Raw genomic sequence first — 19,445 nt, 5'->3', positions numbered from 1 at the left:
CTCCTGCACAACCTCCTGTTCATGAACATGCCTGCAGCTCTGTTTCTGAAAAACATTATATTCGTATTTTATATTATATAGCTAACAGTCCTCTCCCTTAGTGCATAATTTTCTCAAAGAACAGAGGCTGGGGTTGCTACAGCACTCACTATTTTATGGACAATTAATGAATACTGACAGATAAATGAGAGGGTGATGAAACTTCTGGTTACCAATCAACCTAAGCATCAGGCAAAAAACTCCTCACTCTCAGCTTCAAGGCTCTCCATCACCTCGCCCCCTTCTACCTCACCTCCTTTCTTTCCTTCTACAGCCCAGCCTGCACCCTCTGCTCCTCTGCCGCTAACCTCCTCACTGGGCCTCGTTCTTGCCTGTCCCGCCGTCGACCCCCAGCCCACATCCACCCCCGGGCCTGGAATGCCCTCCCTCTGTCCCTCCGCCAAGCTAGCTCTCTTCCTCCCTTCAAAGCCCTACTGAGAGCTCACCTCCTTCAGGAGGCCTTCCCAGACTGAGCCCCCTTTTCCCTCTCCCCCTCCCCATCCCCCACGCCCTACCTCCTTCCCCTCCCCACAGCACCTGTATAATGTTTGTACAGATTTATTAATCTATTTATTTTACTTGTACATATTTACTATTCTATTTATTTTATTTTGTTAATATGTTTTGTTTTGTTGTCTGTCTCCCCTTTCTAGACTGTGAGCCCACTGTTGGGTAGGGACTATCTCTATATGTTGCCAACTTGTACTTCCCAAGTGCTTAGTACAGTGCTCTGCACACAGTAAGTGCTCAATAAATACTATTTATGATGATGATGTTGCCTTGTACTTCCCAAGTGCTTAGTACAGTACTCTGCATATAGTAAGCGCTCAGTGAATACAATTGAATGAATTAATGAATGAAAGAATAAGAAAACTAAAAAGATTAAGACTCTTCAGTCTTGAATTGAAAGGGTCTTGATAGAAGTTTTCAAAGTTATGAGGGGTGAGTATGGATTGAATAGGGAGTGCTTAGTACAGTGCTCTGCACAGTGTAAGCTCTCACTAAATACCATAGATTGATGGATTGAATTCCAGGATATTGCTCACCACAATTCCAGGATACAGAAAGTGATAGGTCCAAACAAACAAAAGCAATCATTTCTTCACAGAGAGTGTGGTCATCATTTGAAGTGTTTTACCAAAGGAATTGGTGGAATAGTAGAAATAGCATCCTTACTTCTTAAGCAGTTACTGTGTGCAGTACAGGGGAAAAAAGAACACTGATGAGATATACATCTATAGTCTCAAAGAGCTCACAGTTTAAGAGTAAGGGTAGTGTGTGTTAGTGGTAAACGTCGAAAAAAAATGAAAAAAATTCTGAGACAAGGCTGACAATAAATATGACAGGAGCAGTAGGGCTTTACAGAGAGAGGTACAAAATTAAATGCTTCTCATGGCTCAGAACAACATTCATGAAAGTCACAGTCATGGCCATGGTCTTTCCACCATTCTAAAAGTTGAAACCGCCTCAGACTACCCATGTTTGAGGGCTTCCTGGTCTAGATTCATTGATTGTTCCAAGCAGTCCACCGTATTTATTGAGCACTAACTGAGTGCAGAGCACTGAACTAGGAATGAGTTCGATTGGAGTCCCTTTGACATGGGAGATGCCTGGATCAGAGAAGGTAGCTACTTTCTCATGCCTTAAGCCCTGTTGATCCAGGGTTAGGGGACAGGGTGGCTCATCCTGCTGCTGGAGTTTGAATCCTTCTGGGCCAGAGTAGGGGTTGCTGGGACTCTTGATGGTATGCGGCAGGTGAGGGGTGAAACACAAAATCTCTTCCATTCATTCATTCAATCGTATTTATTGAGTGCAGACTGTATGCAGAGCATTGTACTAAGTGCTTGGGAAGTACAAGTCAGCAACATATTAGAAGAGCACTTTGCACATAGTAAGTGCTTAATAAATGCCATTATTATTATTATTATTACCCAACAATGGTCTCACAGTCTAGAAGGGGAAGACAGACAACAAAACAAAATTGGGCCCTGGCGGGATGAATAAATCAGTGGGTTAGAAGTACATACATAATCGGTTACCAGAGGAAAAGTTAGGGAAGCGAGGGAAGAGTTGGGTATGTTGTAAGATAAATGCATGATTATTAGAACAGATGCCAAGGAGAACACCAATCACACTGTTCCTCACATTGTGCTGCCACTGTCAGAGTCAGAATTCTGAACCAAGCCTCTAACTCAATTGACATGGCCACTGTGACTCTAACTTAGCCATTCCCAACTGCTTGATATATTTATGAAGTCCCCTAAAGAGAAAGGGAAGCATCTCGAGTTGAATGGATGGAATTTCATGGTGCTTGAATGGGAGATCGATCTTACAGTCAATTCTTTGTGTGTTTCAGCTGGCCGCAAGTGCTGAGTCCTGCCCCTGAGGAATGTGCTCTCTAAACTGAGACCTGTGTTCTCCAAAACAGGCCTGGACAAGAGCGATCCACGGGGAGCTAACTCAACAGAAAACAAACAAGCAAACAGCCTCTTGCACATTTAGCCAATTCAGCAGCAGCCCCATTCATTATTTAAGGGCTTAAAAGCTAGCAGTTTATGACTCCATGCATTTTAAATGGACAATCATTTATCTTAATATTTAAACTAGCATCCCCAAGGTTCTGAAGGTAAGGGTGAGCAGAAGAGACAAGCTAGTCAGGAGATGCCATACATAATAATAATAATAATAATAATAATAATAATAATAATAATAATGGTATTTATTAAGCACTGACTACGTGCCATGGACTGTACTAAGCACTGGGGTGGATACAAGCAAATCGGGTTGGACACAGTCCCTGTTCCACATGGGGCTTACAGTCTCAATCCCCATTTTACAGATGAGGTAAATGAGGCACAGAGAAGTGACTTTCCCAAGGTCACACAGCAGACAGGTGGTAGAGCTCAAATTAGAACCTATGACCTTCTGATGCCCAGGCCTGTGCTCTGTCCACTATACCATGCTGCTTCTCTAAAGAAACTGTGGTGTATCTGGTACTGTGATCTGCAAAACTACAGAATGACAAGAAACTGGAGCATCTATTTAAATACTTCCCTAGCCACATCATCATTCATTCATTCATTCATTCATTCAATCGTATTGATTGAGCGCTTACTGTGTGCAGAGCACTGTACTAAGCGCTTGGGAAGTACAAGTTGGCAACATATGGAGACGGTCCTACCCAACAACGGGGTTACAGTCTAGAAGGGGGCTCACACCATCACCATCATCATCATCATTATCATCATCATGGCCTAGTGGAAAGAAGACAGACCCAGAAGTCAGGGGACCTGTGTTTTAACCCTAGCTCTGCCACTTACCTACTGTGTGACTTAGGGCAAGTCACTCGACTTCTCTGGGCCTCGATTTCCTCATCTGTAAAACTGAGATGCAATACGTGTTCTTCCTAGAGAAGTAGCGTGGCTCAGTGGAAAGCACACAGGCTTTGGAGTCAGAGGTCATGGGTTCAAATCCCGGATCCGCCAATTGTCAGCTGTGTGACTTTGGGCAAGTCACTTCACTTCTCTGTCCCTCAGTTACCTCATCTGTAAAATGGGGATTAAGACTGTGAGCCCCAGTGGGACACCCTGATTACCTTGTAACCTCTCCAGCACTTAGACCAGTGCTTTGCACATAGTAAGTGCTTAATAAATGTCATCATTATTATTAATAATTACTATTATTTATTATTATTGTTAATATTAATTGTTATTTATAATAATAATAATAATAATAAAACTGGGAGCCCTGTGTGGGACAGGAACTGTGTCTGACCTGATTATCTTGCATTTGCCCCAGCTCTTAGACTAGAGCTTGACACATGGCCAAGGCTTAGCAAATACTATACTTTTGGGAACTTGTCTGCCAACTAATGTGCTCTGCACTTGGTAAACCCTCAAAAAATGCAATTGATTGATTATTATCATCATCAATTTTCAACTATGTACCTAGGTACTGAGCACTGTATGGTGCTTGGGCACATACAATAAAAGTCGGAAATTTGATCCTAGCCTTTCAGGAGTTTATAAGCTCCAGATAAAAGATTGAGAGTCAGGAGATCTGGGGTCTAGTACTGGTTCTTCACTTGCCTGCTATGTGACCTTGGGAAAATCACTTAACTTCTATGTGCATCAATTTCTTCTTCTGTAAAATGGAGACTAAATACTTATTTTCCTGTCCCCTTCAACTGTGAACCTGTGTTGGTCAAGGGCTGTGTCTGAACTAAGTCTATTTACCCCCAGAGGTTAGCACAGTGCTTTGCACATGGGAAAGGCTTAATAAATACCACAAGGATGATTGTCTCTGAATCTGCAGCCCAGGGCCCTACAAATAATTTCTGGCAATGCAGGAACCAAACTGTCAGTCAGTCAAGCATATTTATTGAGCAATTATTTCCATTCATTCAGTCAGTCCAGTGTATTTATTGAGCACTTACTGTGTGCAGAGCACTGTATCAAGTGCTTGGAAAGTACAATTCGACCACAGATAGAGACATTCTTTACCCAACAATGGACTCACAGTCTAGAAGGGGGAGACAGACAACAGAGGAGTAGCGTGGCTCAGTGGAAAGAGCACAGGCTTGGGAGTCAGTGGTCATGGGTTTTAATCCTGACTCCACCACTTGTCAGCTGTGTGACTTTGCGCAAGTCACTTAACTTCTCTATGTCTCAGTTACCTTATCTGTAAAATGAGGATTAAGACTGGGAGCCCCACGTGGGACAACCTGATCACCTTGTAACCTCCCGAGTGCTTAAAACAGTGCTTTACACATAGTAAGCACTTAATAAATGCCATTATCATTAGTATTAAAACAAAACAAGTAGACAGGCATCAATAGCTGTGCAGAGCACTGTATTAAGTGCTTGGGAGAGTAAAATATAACAATAAACAGGCACATTCCCTGCCCACAACAAGCTTACAAGCTAGAGGATGACTTCATCTCAGTCAGGAACATTCCTGCTTTCACTAGACCTTTCTTCATTGTTAATTAGTGAGAACTTGTGGGAAAGAATGTGATGAATCATTAAGGTATTTATTAAGTACTTACTCTGTTCCAAGCTCTGTGCTAAGCACTTTTTGTGTCGATATAATACAATCAGATCAGACCCAGTTGCTCTCCCACATGGGACTCAAGGCCTAAGCAGGGAAAAAAGTATTTAATCCCTATTTTACAGAAAAGGATACAAGTTATGGAGAAGTTAAGTTACTTTCCAAGGTCATATAGCGGGCAAGTGTGAGATCTGGGGTTAGAACCCAAGTCTCCTGCTTCCCAGCACTGTGCTCTCTCCAAAAGGCCATGAGGCCATGGGATATATATGTGTGTGTGTTCCTATTCTGACTGGATTACTTCATCAGCAGCCTTTCTGACCTCCCAACCTCTTGTCTCTCCCCATTCCAGTCTATGCTTCACTCTGCTGCCTGGATTATCTTTCTACAGAAATGTTCTGGGCACGTCACCCCGCTTCTCAAAATTCTCCAGTGGTTGCCAATCAACTTCCATAACAAGCAAAAACTCCTCACTATTGGTTTCAAAGCTCTCCATCGCCTTGCCCCTTCCTACGTCACCTCCCTTCTCTTCTTCTGCAGCCCAGCCCACACACTTCACTCCTCTGGTGCTAACCTTCACACTGTGCCTCATTATTGCCCGTTCTGCCTTTCGAACCATGGCCCAAGTCCTACCTCTGACCTGGAATGCCCTCCATCCTCACATCTGCCAAGCTAGCACACTTCCCTCCTTCAAAGCCCTACTGAAAGCTTACCTCCTCCATGAGGTCTTCCCAGACTAAACCCCCCTTTTCCTCAGCTCCCCCTCCCCTCCCCATTGCCCAGACTCGCTCCATTTACTCTACCCTCCTCCCCTCCCCACAGCACTTGTGTGTATATATGCATATATTTATAATTCTTTTTATTTATATTGATGGTAATGATGCCTGTTTACTTGTTTTTATGTCTGTGTTCCCCCCTTCTAGACTGTAATCCCACTGTGGACAGGGATTGTCTCTCCTTATTGCTGAACTGTACTTTCCAAGCACTTAGTACAGTGATCTACACACAGCAAGCACTCAATAAATTCTACTGAATGAATGTTTGAGTGTGTGTGTGTCTGTGTGTGTGTGTGTGTTTAATGGTATTTGCAAAGCGCTCACTATATGCTAGTCACTGTACTAAGCACTGGGAAGGGTACAAGCTAATCAGATTGGACACAGTCCCTGTTCCACGTGACCTTGGGCAAGTCACTTAACTTCTTTGAGCCTCAGTTACCTCATCTGTAAAATGAGGATTAAGACTGTGAGCCCCACGTGGGACAACTTGATTCCATTATATCCCCCCAGCGTTTAGAACAGTGCTTTGCACATAGTAAACGCTTAACAAATGCCATCATTATTATGATTATTATTATTAATATCCATTTTACAGATGAGGTAACTGAGGCACAGAGACGTAAAGCAATTTGCCCAAGATCACAAAGCAGAAGCAACATGGTGTAGTGGATAGAGCATGGGCCCAGGCTAGAAGTTCATGTGTTCAAATCCTGCCACTGCCGCTTGTCTGCTGTGTGGCCTTGGGCAAGTTACTTCACTTCTGTGGGCCTCTGTTCCCTCATCTGTAAAATGAGGATTAAGGCTATTAGTCCTATGTGGGACGGGGACTGTCCAACCTGATTTGTTTGTATCCACTCCAGTGTTTAGTACAGTGCTTGGCACATAGTAAGTGCTTAACAAATATCATTATTATTATTATTAATATTATTATCATTATTAGTAAGTGGCAGAGCAGGGATTCAACCTCAAGTCTTTCTGACTCCCAGACACACGTTCTATCCACTAGACTACGTTGCTTCTCACATGACCCTGGGCAAGCAGCATGGCTCAGTGGAAAGAGCCCGGGCTTTGGAGTCAGAGGTCATGGGTTCAAATCCCGGCTCCTCCAATTGTCAGCTGTGTGACTTTGGACAAGTCACTTAACTTCTCTGTGCCTCAGTTACGTCATCTGTAAAATGGGGATGAAGACTGTGAGCCCCCCGTGGGGCAACCTGATCACCTTGTAATCTACCCAGCGCTTAGAACAGTGCTTTGCACATAGTAAGCGCTTAATAAATGCCATTATTATAGTTATTATTATTATGACCCTATTAATACTTAAATGAAAATGGATGACAGAGTAAATTAGAAAAGTGCCCTGCACTTAGAACAGTGCTGGGCACATAGTAAGTGCTTAACAAATACCATTATTATTATTAAATCAGTCAATTAATCATATTTACAGATGACTTACTGTGGGTAGAGCACTGTGCTAAGTGTTGGGTAGGGACCGTCTCTATATGTTGCCAACTTGTACTTCCCAAGAGCTTAGTACAGTGCTCTGCACACAGTAAGCGCTCAATAAATACGATTGGATGAATGAATGAATGAATGAAAGAGTACGTTTGCAAACTGAAAGTGCACAGGTAGGCTTTAATGGATCCTTTTCTCCGGATCTCCTCCTGCCTAACCATGTTAGCCTAGGAAGTATTTCCTAGGAAGATCCTATGCTTTTCTTAGAACAGTGCTTCAGTGCTTAGAACAGTGCTTTGCACATAGTAAGCGCTTAACAAATGCCATTATTATTATTAAAGAGCTAAAGCCTGGGAGTCAAAGGACTGGGATCCAAAGCCAGTTCTACCACATACCTTTTGTGTGACCTTGGGCAAGTCACTTAACCTCTCTGTCCCTCAGTTCCCTCTTGGGGAAAAATGGGATTCAATACCTGTTCTCCCTCCTATTTAGACTGTGAGTCCCATGTGGGACCCACCTAACTGTTGTGCTTAGTACAGTGTTTGACACTTAACAAATACAAGGGCTGCAGTTTGAAATGTACCATTGGTATCACAGCACCACACAATGCTCAGCACTTAAAACAGTGCTTGGCATATAGTAAGCGCTTTAACAAATACCCTCATTATTACCACAAGTCAACACAATTTCAATTAAAAATAAATTAGCCTCTTACATCTGCTGCTCTATTGAAGCAGCAAGGATGTTGGCTAGTTATAAGTAATTCCTAAGCATGAGGTCAGAATCTCTGTCCAATCAACAACCATCTCATTGTTTCCTCTGAGAAAGAGCAGATTAATCTGGTTCTGGGAAGCCAGGGGAAGGCTGGCAGAGCAGAGATTTTCCCAGGCTACTCTGAACACAATGCAGCAGGGCAGCTGGGAGAAGCTGGCAGGGTTCTGCCTCCTTCCCCCACCTCCCCACCAAGTCGGCTGGTTTTCTTACTGTTCTTCCTGCCTCTCCTCCACAAATAATACTACTACTAATAATAATTGTGGTATTTGTTAAGTGCGTACTATATTCTAGGGACTTTACTAAGCCCTGAGGTAGATACAAGTTAATTGGTTTGGACACAGTCACTGTCCCACAGAGGGCTCACGGTCTTAATCCCCATTGTACAGATGAGGTAACTGAGGCCCAGAGAAGTTAAATGACTTGTCCAAAGTCACACAACGGACAAGTGGCGAAGCCAGGACTAGAACCCAAGGCCTTCTGACTCCGGGGCCTCTGCTCTATCCACAACTTGGGGCCATCTCTCTGGAGGATTCTCACCACTCCTACTGCATTGCCCATCATTGCTTCCCTAAAACCAGCCCTTTCCTTATTATACCTTACCATCAGCATCCTTCTTATTTGATGGGGCTCTTTTCACCAGGGTAAGTTTTTACCTCAACCTCCACATAGAAGTAGGGGAAATTAAGGGATAAAGACAACAGGGTGATAAATGCAACTTCAAACTCCCATCAGCAAAAGGCAGATACCAAAGTTCAGGACAGGACCGAGCTTAGAAACCAAGCTCTCTCTCTCTCTTGGGTATATGTCAGTCATCATTCTCTGCATTCAAGGGTGGCCCTGAGGTGATGGATTGACAATGGCTGCCCAGCCTGATGTGTGACCGGTAGTTTTATCCCTGCTGGGGGTACATGAAATCTGCTTAAAGCCACTCTCACTGACTTGGCCAAGATGGGTTTCTTATATGGATAAATTCTCAATAACAATTATTACCCCTTAGGAACATTCATTCATTCATTCAATTGTATTTATTGAGCGCTTACTGTGTGCAGAGCACTGTACTAAGCGCTTGGGAAGTACAATTTGGCAACATATAGAGACGGTCCCTACCCAACAGTGGGCTCACAGTCTAGAAGGGGGGAGACGGAGAACAAAACAAAACATATTAACAGAATAAAATAGATAGAATAAATATGTACAAGTAAAATAAATAAATAAATAGAGTAATAAATATGTACAAACATATATACATACATACAGGTGCTGTGGGGAAGGGAAGGAGGTAAGGCGGGGGGGATGGAGAGGGGAACAAGGGGGAGAGGAAGGAGGGGGCTCAGTCTGGGAAGGCCTCCTGGAGGAGGTGAGCTCTCAGTAAGGACTTGAAGGGAGGAAGAGAGCTAGCTTGGCGGATGTGGGGAGGGAGGGCATTCCAGGCCAGAGGGATGACGTGGGCCAGGGGTCGACGGCGGGACAGGAGAGAATGAGGCATGGTGAGGAGATTAGCGGCAGAACCTAGGAACATATGCTTCCTAGGTGACATACTAGCCACTGTTGGGTAGGAACTGTCTCTATATGTTGCCAATTTGTACTTCCCAAGCACTTAGTACAGTGCTCTGCACACAGTAAGCGCTCAATAAATAAGATTGAATGAATGAATGAATACTAAGTCAAGAGCAGGAAATGAATCCTCCTAGGCCTCGGATTGAGTCAATCTGATCGATCAGTCACTGACACCAAATGAAAAAGAAGAGATTAGTGCAGATGACAAGGAGGGCATTTTCCTGCTTGAATGGAAATAATCTTACAGAATTATAGGGACCCGTTTTTTTTGCAGGATCAAGTGATCTCTCGAAAGAAGAAGGTCACCGTGAGGGGGGAGTCTCATTTCCAGCAGTATTGTCCCAAAGTGTTGCTGCTCCTCAATTAAATTTTCACTATCTCAGTCAGTACATGTCCAGAGGATTCAGGGATGCAAAAGCTTTAGAATGGAGCTATGGAGCTGAACAGGCAGGTCAGAGTCTCAACACCACTGCTCTTCCCTTCTCCACAAGTCAGGTTTACCTCTTTCCAATTCCTTGCATACTTGAAGGCATCTTTCCTCTCCATCCAAACTGCTACCCTGCTCATTCAAGCTCTCATCCTATCCCGTCTGGACTACTGCACCAGCCTTCTCTCTGATCTCCCATCCTCGTGTCTCTCTCCACTTCAATCCATACTTCATGCTGTTGCCTGGATTATCTTTGTCCAGTAACGCTCTGGACATATTACTCCCCTCCTCAAAAACCTCCAATGGCTACCGATCAATCTGCGCATCAGGCAGAAACTCCTCACCCTGGGCTTCAAGGCTGTCCATCACCTCGCCCCCTCCTACCTCACCTCCCTTCTCTCCTTCTACTGCCCAGCCCGCACCCTCCGCTCCTCCACCACTAATCGCCTCACTGTACCTCGCTCTCGCCTGTCCCGCCATCGACCCCCAGCCCACGTCATCCCCCGGGCCTGGAATGCCCTCCCTCTGCCCGTCCGCCAAGCTAGCTCTCTTCCTCCCTTCAAGGCCCTGCTGAGAGCTCACCTCCTCCAGGAGGCCTTCCCAGACTGAGCCCCTTCTTTCCTCTCCCCCTCGTCCCCCTCTCCATCCCCCCGTCTTACCTCCTTCCCTTCCCCACAGCACCTGTATATATGTATATATGGTTGTACATATTTATTACTCTATTTATTTATTTATTTATTTATTTTACTTGTATATTTCTATCCTACTTATTTTATTTTGTTGGTATGTTTGGTTCTGTTCTCTGTCTCCCCCTTTTAGACTGTGAGCCCACTGTTGGGTAGGGACTGTCTCTATGTGATGCCAATTTGTACTTCCCAAGCGCTTAGTACAGTGCTCTGCACATAGTAAGCGCTCAATAAATACGATTGATTGATTGATTGATTGATCTTGGGACTTGCAGAAGCCTCTCTCAGATGAAATCCAAATACCAGGCTCAGGGTAGGAGTGGTGGGCATATTTATCTTCTTCCCTCCCCAGCTCAGCTGAAGAGATACCTACTCCACACCTGCTCCGAGTCTCCTCCGTTTGTTTATTTTGACGGTGTGGTTATCTCCCCTGTTAAAGAAGAATGTACACAAGAAGGTAAGCTCCTTGTGGGCAGGGAATGTGTCTCTTTAATAATATCTATAGTACTTGTTAATTAATTAATGATGCCATTTGTTAAGCACTTACTATGTGCAAAGCACGTGCTTACTATGTTCCAAGCACTGTTCTAAGCGCTGGGGTAGATACAAGTTAGTCAATCAGGTTGGGCACAGTCTCTGTTCTTCAACGGGCTCACACTCTTAAACCCATTTTTTAGATGTGGTAACTGAGGTCCAGAGAAGTGAAGTGACTTTCCCAAGTTCACACAACAGAGAAGTGGCAGTCGGAATTAGAACCCATGACCTTCTGACTCACAGGCACGTGCTCTATCCACTAAACCAAGCTGCTTCTCATATTTGTTATAATAATAATAATGATAACAGTATTTGTTAAGTCCTTAGCATGTACCAAGCACTATACTAAACCCTGGGGTAGTTAAAATCAAATCTGTACAGTCTGTATTCTGCAGTTTCCAAGAGAAAAAATAATAATTGTGGTATTTCTTAATAATATGGGCTGCCCAAAAAACAAACAAAATGATTTTGGGGCAAATTAAACTGAAGTGGTCTTTGGAAGGCCAAATGACTCAATTTAGATTAGCATATTTTGGACATAATCAGGAGGACTAATTCCCTGGAGAAGACACTAATGGTAGGAAAAGTTCAGGGAAAATATGGAAGAGGCAGACCAGCAGCTAAATGAATTGAGACCAAAACAACGATAATGGAAGAACCATTACAAAGCTTGCGGATTATGGCAGAGGACAGGACATTCTGGAGAAAGTATATTCATGGAGTCACTATGAAACGGAAATGACTTGACAGCAATTAATAATCGTAATAATTTGCTAAGTAATTACTATGTTCCAAGAACTGTACTCCTACTCACAGTTCCTATCTGACCCAGTCCTCACAACTGAGAGAGGAGGAAGGACAGCTATCAAGTCCCCAGTTTACAGATGAGGAAACTGAAGCACAGAGAATCAAATGATTTACCCAAGCTCACACAGCAGGGCAAGTGGAAGAGGAGGAATTAGATTCCAGGTCTTCTGAATCCCAGGACAGTGATCTTTCCAGTTGGACCACACTGCTTACAGTGCACTGCACCATGTGAGAACTCATAAAATATTACTGCCACTACTACTAGTCTGCTCCGGTCCTCTCCGGTCATTCATTCATTCATTTATTCAATCGTATTTATTGAGCGCTTACTGTGTGCAAAGCACTGTACACAGTCCTCTCCTCCTTCTGACCCTGACCCACTTAGGAACTCCAGGGAAAGACATCATCCAGTATGGAAACTCCAGAATCAGGATTCCATTACTTTTGTAGCCACTTAACTTCTTTGTACCTTAGTTTCCTCATCTGTAAAATGGAGATTAAGACTGTGAGCCCCACGTGGGACAACCTGATTACTCAGGGCTAGAACAGTTCTTGGCACATAGTAAGTGCTTAACAAATAACATAATTATTCCCTCCTTCTAGACTGTGAGCCCGTTGTGGGCAGAGATTGTCTCTATTTGTAGCTGAATTGTACTTTCCAAGAGCTTAGTAAAGTGTTCTGCACATAGTGAGTGCTCAATAAATACAAATGAATGAATGAATGACTCCAGTCCTAGGGACAATATACAGGCTAAGTCATTTCTTGTCCCCCTTCTAGGCTTTATTCATTCATTCATTCTTTCATTCGTTCAACTGTATTTATTGAGTGCTTACTGTGCATACAGCTCTGTGCAAAGCACTTGGGAAGTACCAGTGGGCAACATATAGAGACGGTCCCTACCCAACAACGGGCTCACAGTCTAGAAGGGAGAGACAGACAACAAAACAAAACATGTAGACAGGTGTCAAAATTGTCAGAACAAATAGAATTATAGCTAAATAGAATAGTAAATATGTACAAGTAAAATAAATAGAGTAGTAAATCTCAGTAGGGCTTTGAAGTGGGAAAGAAAGCTAGCTTGGCAGATGTGTTGAGAGAGGGCATTCCAGGCCAGAGGAAGGACGTAGGCCGGGAGTCAACGGTGGGACAGGTGAGAACGAGGCACAGTGAGGAGATTAGCATCAGAGGAGTGGAGGGTGCAGGCTGGGCTGTAGAAGGAGAGAAGGGAGGTGAGGTAGGAAGAGGCAAGGTGATGGAGAGTCTTGAAGTCGAGAGTGAGGAGTTTTTGCTTGATTAGTAGGTTGACAGGCAACCACTGGAGATTTTGGAGGAGTGGAGTGACATGCCCAGAGTGTTTCTGTACAGACATAATCTGGGCAGTAGAGTGAAGTATAGAGTGAAATGGGGAGAGACAGGAGGATGGGAGATCAGAGAGGAGGCTGATGCAGTAATCCAGACAGGATAGGATGAGAGACTGAACCAGAAACATAGCAGATGGAAAAGAAAGGGCAGATCTTGGTGATGTTGTGGAGGTGAGATCGGCAGGTTTTGGTGATGAATTGGATGTGTGGGTGAACGAGAGAGCAGAGTCGAAGATGACACCAAGGTTGCAGGCTTGTGAGATGGGAAGGATGGTAGTGCCATTGACAGTGATGGGAAAGTTAGCGAGAGGACAGGGTTTGGGAAGGAAGAAAAGGAGTTCAATCTTGGACATATTGAGTTTAAGATGGCGGGCAGACATCCAGATGGAGATGTCCTGAAGGCATGAGGGAATACGAGCCTGGAGAGAGGGAGAGAGAGCAGGGGCAGAGAGGTATATTTGGGTGTCATCAGTGTGGGGATGATAGTTGAGGTTTTATTGAAGGCACATCTCCTCCAAGAGGACTGCCCTGATTGAGCCCTCCTTTCCTCTTCTCCCTCTCCCTTCTATGACACCCTGACTTGTTTCCTTCATTCACCACCCCCTTCCAGCCCCATAGCACTATGTATACATATCTGTAATCTATTTATTCCTATTGTCTGTCTCTCTGTTTATTGTCTGCATCTGTTTATTGTTATATCAGACTCTCCAAAGAGTTTAGTACAGTGCTCTGCACACAGTAAGGGCTCAACAATATGATTGAACAAGCAAATGAATAAAATGAAGTTAACACCCTGGAAAGAAGCTCTAATGGGAATCCTGTTATTAGTACGCTGTGAACTCATTATAATGGTACTTGTTAAGTGCTTTCTAGGTACCAAGCATTGTTCTAAGCACTGGTGCAGATATAAGTTAATCAGTTTGGACTCAGTCCCTGTTCCACATGGGGCCCCCAGTGAAGCGATTTGCCCAGTGTCACAAAGCAGACATGTGGCAGAGCAGGGGTTAGAACCTATGACCTTCTGATTTACAAGCCCAAGCTCTATCCACTAGGCCATTCTGTGTCTCCCTGCTCACTGTGGGCAGGGAACATATCTACCAACTCTGTAACATTGTACTCTCCTAAGCACTTAGTACAGTGCTCTGTACACAATAAGGGCTCAACAAATGTGAGTGACTAATTAACAGTTTTTGATTCTCCTATGGAACCTTTTATCTGAAGAACCCAGAGTAGGCTTTAGACATCATCTCATCAAATCCCTTCATAAAGCTAGGGGTGCTTAAAAAATTCTGATTCCCATCTTAAAGAGGAGAAATACGTTCTCGCTGAAAAGTGTTCAAATTCTTCCAGGCTCCTAATACTAAGTATTCATCATGCATGAAATATCCACCCATTACAGACCCTTGGTTTCAGGGTTATGATTAGACAAATTAGCCTCCGTCCCCTTTGAAGCTCCCAGGCTAGTTTTGAAAGCTTTCTTTTCCATAAGTACAGTGATCCTGGAGTGACATTTAATGTCACAGTCTTACAGACTTCTAGACTTGAGCCCGCTGTTGGATAGGGACCATCTCTATATGTTGCCAACTTGTACTTCCCAAGCGCTTAGTACAGTGCTCTGCACGCAGTAAGTGCTCAATAAATACAAATGAATGAATGAATGAATGATCAATCTATGATCAGGAGCTTGGAAACCACCTGCCGTAACTGTTGCTCCCAGACTGCCATTCTCTAGTATCATCTACTTCCACACAACACCTGGTGAATTTCACATGTCCCACCAAATGAATCACTTTAGCCCCTGAAAGTTGGGTTATGGAAAATGTATTGTGAGCCGGGGCATTTCCTAAATCTAATTGTGAAAGGTCTCCATTAAAAGATATATAGTTTAAAGGTGGCTTGCCTCTTAGGACTTCAAGGATTTTATTTTCATTAAGGCTAATTTCTCAGCTTCAGAAGCTAGAGAGCAACCAGCAATTGAATATGTCCCAGGTGATTGAAAGGAGCAAACCGTGGCCCTATTAAAGTTTTTTCTGATATATAGCTGAACAACCACAATTACTTTTCCCCATTACACATAGGCGCCACAGTCCCAAATCCAAATGGCTGTACAAAATGAAGTAGCTGACACCTTTGTTGTTTTTGGCTCTATAGCCAGTCTATAAGGGCCATCAACTAATTTAAGGTGAGAAGGGGAGGGACTGGGGAGAAAAAGCAAATGGAATATGAATGTTTTCCCTCAGAGAATATCTGTGTCCCAGTTTTAGTCATTAAAGGATTGTGAATCCCATGCATTTTGTTTGAAACCCTAAAAGGATTTCAAATAAGACCTAGGTTCTAATCTCAGCTCATTTGCTTGTCTTTTGTGTGACCTCTCATTCAACCCACATACTCAGTTCATCTCTAAATTCCATTAGTTTGATGATCATATTGCTAAAATCCATCCTTTTCTCTCCATCTAAACTGCTACCACATTAATTTAAGCACTTATCCTATCCCCCCTTGATTATTCATTCACTCATTCAATCGTATTTTTTGAGCACTTACTGTGTGCAGAGCACTGTACTAAGTGCTTGGAAAGTACAAAATTGCAACAGATAGAGACAATCCCTACCCAACACTGGGCTCACCGTCTATATCAGCCTCCTTGCTGACCTTGCTGCCTCCTGTCTCCCCCCTCATCCCACCCCTGCCAAGTCCTTATTTCATTCTGCTGCCTAGATCATTTTACTACAAAAATGTTGAGATCTTGTTACCCCACTCCTCAAGAACCTCCAGTGGTTGCCCATCCACCTCTCCATCAAAACAGAAACTCCTTACCATTAGCTTTAAAGTGCTCAATCACCTTGCTCCCTCCTACCTCACCTCACTACTCTCCCACTACAACCCAGCTGTCACAATTTACTCCTCTCATGCTAATCTTCTCACTTTACACCTTGATTTCATCTATCTCCCCACTTGATTCATAGGTTGACAGGTAACCACTGGAGATTTTTGAGGAGGGGAGTGACATGCCCAGAGTGTTTCTGTACAAAGATAATCCGGGCAGCAGAATGAAGTATAGACTGAAGCGGGGAGAGACAGGAGGATAGGAGATCAGAAAGGAGGCTGATGCAGTCATCCAGTCAGGACAGGATGAGAGACTGAACCAGTAAGGTAGTGGCTTGGATGGACAGGAAAGGGCGATTCTTGGCGATGTTGTGGAGGTGAGACCGGCAGGTTTTGGTGACAGATTAGATGTGTGGGGTGAATGAGAGAGTGGAGTCAAGGATGACACCAAAGTTGCGGGCTTGTGAGACGGGAAGGATGGTAGTGCCATCTACAGTGATGGGAAAGTCAGGGGGAGGACTGAGTTTGGGAAGGAAGATAAGGAGCTCTGTCTTGAACATGTTGAGTTTTAGATGGTTGGGAGACATCCAGATGGAGATGTCCTGAAGGCAGGAGGAGATACAAGCCTGGAGGGAGGAAGAGAGAGCAGGGGTGGAAATGTAGATTTGGGTGTTGTCAGAGTAGAGATGATAGTTGAAGCCATGGGAGCAAATGAGTTCACCAAGGGAGTGAGTGTAGAAAACAGAAGAGGACCAAGAACTGACCCTTGAGGAACCCCTACAGTAAGAAGATGGGAGGGGGAGGAGGAGCCCACAAAGGAGACTGAGAATGAACGGCCAGAGAGATGAGGAGAATTCCGCTGCCCACATCATCTTACTACAGAAATGTTCAAGACATGTCACCTCCCTCCTCAAAAATCTCCAGTGGTTTCCTATGCACCTCATCAAAACAAAACAAAACAAAAACTCCTCACCATTGGCTTTAAAACACTCCATCACCTTGGCCCCTCATACTTCACCTCCCTTCTCTCCTACAACCCAGCCCACATATTTCACACCTCTGGTGCTAACCTTCTCACTGTGCCTCAATCTTACCTGTCTCTCAGCCAACCCTGGGCCATGTCCTGGCTCTGGCCTGGAACACCCTCTCTCCTCAAATCCACCAGAGAGTTACTCTCCCCACATTCAAAACCTTAATGGAGGTACATCTCTTTTAAGAGGCCTTCCCAGATTAAGCCCCACTTTTCCTTATCTCCCACTCTGTTTTGAATTGCCCTGATTTGTTCCCTTTGCCCTTCTGCCCCCATCCTACCCCCACAGCACTTCTGTATATATCTCTAACTTTATTTATTTGCATTGATTTCTGTCTCCCCCCACTTCTAGACTTTGAGCTCATTATGGTCGGACAATGTCACTGTTTACTGTTGTATTATACTTTCCTAAGTGTTCAGTACAGTGCTCTGCACACAGTTAAGCACTTAATAAATATGATTGATTGAATGAATGAATGAATCTGACAATAACTCTCTCCTCCTTCAAAACCAAATCTCCTCCAAGAGGCTTCCCTGACTAAATCCGCTTTTCCTTTCTTCCACTTCCTTCTGTGTTGCCCTGATTTGCTCTCTCTATTCATCCCCCTCCCAACCCCACAACAATATGTACATATCTGTAGTGTATTTTTTTTATTTTAATCTCTATCTTTATTTTAATCTCACTGTGGTGGGCAGAGAATGTGTCTGTCATATTGTTACATATAACAATATTGTACTCTCCCAAACATTTAGTACAGCACACAGAAAGTGCTCAATAAATACAAGTTGACTGACTCAGACAAATCGCTTAATTTCTATGTACCTCAGTTTCTGTAACTGTGAAATGGGGATTGAATACCTGTTCTCCCTTCTATTTAAACTGTAAGTCCTATGTGGATCAGGGATTGTTTCTGATCTGATTATAATGTATGTAGTATGTACAGCCTTTGACATATAATAAGCGTTTAACAAATATTATTATTATTTGTGAAGAATGGGCCAGCTGACTTATGTTCAGATTTTCTCAATAATTACGAACCCTTCATCACAAGAACAGGTGGTAAATTACAACTGATAACTCCACAGCCACCCAGGGAGTGGACTTAGACTTCCCCTGGATTTTTATGATGAATGGAGCCAAAGGCTCCAAGTCAATCCCACATGTTAAACCCACGAGGGGATTATGAGGGATTCTGGCAAAACTGAAACACAAAGGGAAAATCACCTGCCCTAATCCCCTCTCAGGATCAATCTGATGACATCATTTCCCTCGTCAGGGTTGAAGGATTTCTGAATTAGTTCCTCATGGCTTGGACTCCAGTTTAATTGAGGCAGGTGTTTAGTGAGAGCTTTCCAGAACTCTCTGCTCTGCAGGAGCTTTATTCCTTCTCCATTTTTTTTTTTTGGATGTTTCCAGGGTATCATTGTCACACACCCAAATCATTCGAGTGAACGCAATCATACAGATAAATCAAAGGGACATCAGTGCTCACCCGGGAGTCTGGTCTGCATTCAAGAGGAATCCACTAAAGAAGCCTACTGATCTTTTACTGTCTATTCTGTCACTGTCTTCTAAAGCTCAAAAGCATTAGAATCCTCCACCCCCAAATTTGGCTCCAATGGGTGCTGCTTTAGCATCTGTTTTACATCATCCCCAGCACAAGAAGAACCTCAGGGTCAACAGCAGAAACTTGAACTGCTGTGGTATTCAACCGTAAAACTAAACAAACAAAAGTACCCTCCCATTTGGAGGTCCCATGGGTCCTTGAGGGATCGGAGGAGGGACCGTCAGCCAGAAATTTCTCGGTCTTTCGGGGTGTTTCATCTTCCACCAGGATGTTCCTTCTCTAAATATCAGCTCCCAATAAGTGCTAATTACACTCACAACAAAAATCCCAAATCCTAGAAGGAGACAAGCCCTCCGGGAAGCAGAGGAGAATTCAGAGGACAGTCAACACTTGATGATCAGTGCTGCTGTGGCGACCGGAATAGCATGAAATTCTTAGGTAGGCCATAAACTTGCCAAAACCAAGAGTTTCAACTCCTTCTACCCCCACATCCACAGCAATAAATCTGTCCATTTGTTCTTAGATCTGACAGATTTACCTCTTGTGCTGAGAAGCAGGATG

This window comes from Tachyglossus aculeatus, chromosome 1 (genome assembly GCF_015852505.1).
Source record: "Tachyglossus aculeatus isolate mTacAcu1 chromosome 1, mTacAcu1.pri, whole genome shotgun sequence".
NCBI classification, from domain to species: domain Eukaryota; kingdom Metazoa; phylum Chordata; class Mammalia; order Monotremata; family Tachyglossidae; genus Tachyglossus; species Tachyglossus aculeatus.
This window is presented reverse-complemented; position numbering follows the sequence as displayed.